Below are 5,302 nucleotides of genomic sequence, written 5' to 3'. Positions count from 1 at the left end.
AATTCTTCCCTATTAATAACTTCTTCACGATGATTAAGTAAATATACTGACTGAAAGGTTTCTCCCTTTGTGTAAATAAAGAACCTCTTATCAAGAATGTTGTAATCCCTTGCCAAATGTTTTTCTAAATTATTTTAGATTTCCTAATTTCTCTTTTCTATTAATTGCCTCCTATTTATCCTATATATAGCTTGTTTTTTATGTATTTGTTAGTATGCTATAGCCACCATCAGATTGTAAACTCCTTGAGGCTAGGGGCTATTTTTTTTTGTCTCTTTGTATTTCTGGTGCTTGAGCTTAGCACATACTAGGTGCTTGATAAATGTGGGTTGATTGATTAATTGATATTAAACCCAAACTCTTAGTCCACATTAAAAGATTTCCGTACTCTACCAATCTCATTTCTCACTACTCTCCAACCAAAATCCTCTACAAGACATTGGAATGCAAGATCTGTCCCACTGGGCATCCACACCACTTCTATGACTGGTTTGAAATCAAATCATGTGTTTGCTGGTGTCCATGTATCTTTTGTATCTTCAAATGGTTTGCAAACCTTCATGAAAGACACAGCACATATAACAATAGCAATAATGACAATTTACACTTTTGTAGAACTTTTTAAGCTTTGTGGTTTTCTGCCTCCAGAGTTCATGTACTTTCTATTCTATCACGCATCCTCCCCATGTAATACACGTGCTCTTCTATTTTGTTTGTAGGAAAATCTTACTGTGAATATCATATGTCACCTTAGGTTGAACTTTGTGAGAGAAGAAAACAACCATGCAAGTCTATTAAAATCTCCCAATAACTTCCCATTCCTTTTGCGCACACACATACAAAAATCCACAGCACGCGTAATTCAGGCCTCTGAAATAGACACCAGAAGGAAATGCTTTTTCTTGTACTTCCTCTCCTAGACTCCAGGATCTCCCCCACAGAAAGATAATAAATAAAGAGAGAGAAGCCAAGTGATAATGAAATTAATATAGTACTGCATATAACTCCATTAATGAATAACCAATTGCATATATTTTTGTGTGTATATATGTATTTGTCTACGTAGTTCTGATCCATATCTATGCATTGTACAGTTATATGATTTATTTTGTATACTATATGGGTTAAGGATTGAATGTGATTTCATCAGTATTGGGATAAGTATTCCAGTATTCCAGATAAGTAAGCTTCCTTTGTCAATACAAGTTAGCATCTTCTCTGTAACTTATGGTCAGAGAAAGGGTTACCTGGAGCACAGAATGGGTAAATGACTTACCCAGGTTCAAATAGCCAGTACATGTCAAAGACAAGACTTGGATTCAGGTCTTCTTGGTTCTGGGGCCAGATTTTTATGCATATTGAGTCTATCTATCTATCTATCTATCTATCTATCTATCTATCTATCTATCTATCTATCTATCTATCCATCTATCTACCTATCTGTCTGTCTGTCTGTCTCTGTCTATCTATCTCTCTGTCTATCTATGTATCTATCTATCTATTGATTGATCTTTCTATCCATCCATCTATCTATCCATCATCTATTTCCATTTCCCTACCTACCAATCTATCTATCTATCTATCTATCTATCTATCTATCTATCTATCTATCTATCTATCTATCTATCAATCTATCTTTCTATCTGACTATCAATCTATCTATTCATCCATCTATCTGATAGTTACATATGCTTTCATATACATATGTGTATATATGCATTATATATATATATATGGATGGGTTCCATGTATACATATGTAACATATACACAAAAGAAAAGAGACTATAGAACTCAACAATTTCCCAGATATTCTATGTATTTGTAACTCAGTAAATAAAGAGAAAACTTGTTTTTCTTTCTTTTTTTTTTTTAAAAAGTGCTTTAGTAACTGAACTTCAGTAAATAACTCTCATTCATCTCATATCCATGCAACATTTTCCGGTCAGGAAAAGAGATCAGTGTAAATAGATCTGTGAGCTATATATGAAGGAGGAAGCGTGGGGGCAGGAAGTAAAGGAAGGAGTTTGAAAAAAAAAATGTATCCCAGGAAGAAATTTAGTCTCAGGTTCTGAACCAAATGGAATAAAAAAGAATGATTTGTCCCCAACCTTTGACTCCTAAGAAGGCTGCATGAACTTTTTGAAGGGTTCAAAGTTCAAGCACTTGGTGTTCTTGGAGGATTATTATCACGCTTCTTATTTGGCTCTATTTCCCCAGGATTCCTTTTTGGGGCTGGCAACAGATGTGCCAAAAAACCACAAGAAAGATTCCGTTAGATGAAAAAAAAAGAATTTTGACTAGTGACAGAAAGAAAACTTTGGAAATTTTTCTCAAAAGACATCCTATTTCCAACATTTATATGTCAATTTTTTCTACCCAAGACACCAAATCAGAATTTGTCAGAATGTGTTGATGATTCTCTCCTCAGACTATCAGACCCTTTGCAGTTTGCCCGTTCCTTTTTCTTGTGAATCTCAACAAGATTCTTTCCAAAATGTGGACAAGAGGCATGGCATCAAGGTACCTTTTACTTGAAGAATGTGAATATCTGACTAATTCTTCTTTCCATGGAGTTGGAAGTGTCTTCTTGTACTTCAAACGCAATATCCTTCATATGAGTAACCGTTATGATCACATGAGATGAGATTTCTGTTTCAGCCTTAAAGCCTGGCATGTTGTCTATTTCATGGGAACTGATTAAAAAAAAGATCACCCTCCTAAGAGCTATCAAAATAGACCTTACATTTGATTTAAGAAGCAGTAGTGGATAGAATGCTATATTTGGAGTCAGAAAGATCTGGGGTCAAATGGGGTCTCATATGCCTGGGCATGCCACTTAACCACACTCTGTGCCTTACTTTTCTTATCTGTAAAATGAGAGAGCTGGATTCAGCAGCTTTTGGGGTCTCTTCTAACTCTAAATCTATGACTGACAATTCATACCACCGTGCTGGAAAAATGGTAGCCAAAAATAATTTTCAAATTATTTTGAATTTGAATTTTTTGTTCTATAGAAAAATTTCAATCATTAGCCGAGATGATATTTCTTGAACTTGAAAGGACATCTCCTGTTTCTATACCTTTCTATCCACTATCCCTCATGCCTGGAATGGACTTCTCATGGGTAGAGTGCTGAACTTAGAGTTAGGAAGACTTATGATCAAATCCCACTTCCTACATTTACTAACTGGGTAGCTATAGCCATCACTTAATATCTCTGAGACTTAGTTTCTTCATTTGTTTTTTACCTGTCCAAGAGACCCAATCAGGATTGGTCAGAATGTGTTGATGATTCTTTTATGAGACTATCAGACCCTTTGCAGTGTGCCCATTCATTTTTCTTGTGAATCTCAACAGAGTTCTTTCTAAAATTTGGACAAGGGTCAAGGAAGAGGTCTAATTAGATGAGTGCTTTGGTGCCATTTGACTCTTAGGATCCTATGATCCTTCCTCATCCCTGTTTCTTATATTTTCTAGTTTCATTCAAGGTTCATCTTCCATCTCCTATGGGAAGCCTTTTCTGATCCACTTCTGATCCCTCCTTGCTCTTCAAAAACGATATAAACATATATAAATTATATACATATGTAAACATACATATACATATGAACACATGTGTCTATGTTTGTTTACATACTGTATTCTCCTCTTACTCCCAATAGAGTGCAAACTACTTGAGGGCAGGAAATGTTTTTTTTTTTCATTTATATATGCCCAGCATTTAGCACAATATCTTGTAGAAAGAAGACTTTTAATAAATGTTAGTTGGATTGAACTGGATTATATTCATGTACAGAGATACCAAAGACATCGCATTGCATCAGTTTTATAGTTGATAGAATAATGAGTACAAATCCGGTTATACTTTTTAAATGAAATATTGATACTTTTAGCTAGAGTAGAAGCATTTAAGTATTGAATGAATAAATTATGAGGTGCCTGAAAGTTTTTCAAAGTCATCAGCTGAAATGAGATCTTAACTAGTTGTACTGAGCTCCTCAAAGTATAGGGATGATATGCAGCATTAAATGGATGATCCTTTGAAAGCATGCTCCAGTAGCTGTCTTCCCTCAGAAGATTCCTCTGCTTCTTCGTCTTCTCATAATGGAAGACACCATTGCCCCTGTGGTCCCTTCTTCTGATTGGCCAATTCTTCCAACAACTTTTTTTTTAAGAGGGAGTGCAGGCCAGCCATATTTTCTTCTTCATGCCTTTTTGGGCTCTACTCCTGACTCTTCACATTCCACAGAAAATGGAAAAAAAAAATTTGATGAGTACAATTTGAATCAAAACCAATCAATAAATTTTAAAAAATTCCCAAAATTATAGGTAGTGTTCTGCATTGCAAACTAGGTTAGAAGTTGATATGATCATTATTTAACTAGAGATAGCTAGCTCACTTGTATTCATATACTTCAATGTCTCAATGATGAAAAGTATTTTTTAAAAAAACTTTATAGTGTACTTTACACAAGATCTCACAATAATTATCATAGAAGTCTGAACTTTTTAATCTTAATTTAGTGTCCCTGTATTAGTTTTTTTAATTCTTTTCTCTCTCTGATACAATTTCTACATTCTGGAAAGTCTATTACTTTCAAGAAAACTTTGCTGATTAAGTGGAGAGAGAGGCGGTTTCTCCTCTCATTTATAAAAACACACACACAAACACACACACACACACACACACACACGATGACAAAACATAATCATTCTTGATCGTTTCTATCTGTCCTAATTTGTAGGACTTTAGATAAAGTGAAGAATTCCATTTCATTTAGAAAACATTTATTAAGATCCCACTAAGTATAAAATATAGTGATAGACACTGGTTTACAAGGAAAAAAAATAGACCTTTCTCTGAAGGAGTTTAGATTCTACTTAGAAGAGGTGAGGGGTGGGTGGAAGAGAGAAGAATACATTTATAATCAAATGTCATTTTGAGAGAGGGAGTTTTAGAAACTGGGTAGATCAGGAAAGTGCTTGTATAGGAATTGGTACCTGAGTTCTGGTTTGAAATAAGCAGTGGGCTCTAAGACAGAGTAATTAAAAAGAAATATATCACTGGTATCTATGTAAAGGCAGGTAAATAAGAGATGGATTGCCAAGTATGAAGAATGTTTAGCAGGCCAGCTTGCCTGGAATAGAGATTACATGGAGGGAGATAATGTTATGAAATTAGACTGAAAATTTTAAGTGGGAAACAAATTGTGGTGAGCTTTAAATGTTAGACTGAGAATTTCATATTTTATCTTGGAAGAAATAAAGATCCTTTGGAGATTTTTGAGTCAGGGTAAGGG

Source organism: Notamacropus eugenii, chromosome 7, assembly GCF_028372415.1.
Source record: "Notamacropus eugenii isolate mMacEug1 chromosome 7, mMacEug1.pri_v2, whole genome shotgun sequence".
NCBI classification, from domain to species: domain Eukaryota; kingdom Metazoa; phylum Chordata; class Mammalia; order Diprotodontia; family Macropodidae; genus Notamacropus; species Notamacropus eugenii.
The sequence above is the reverse complement of the archived record's forward strand: the minus strand, read 5'-3'. Positions refer to the sequence as shown.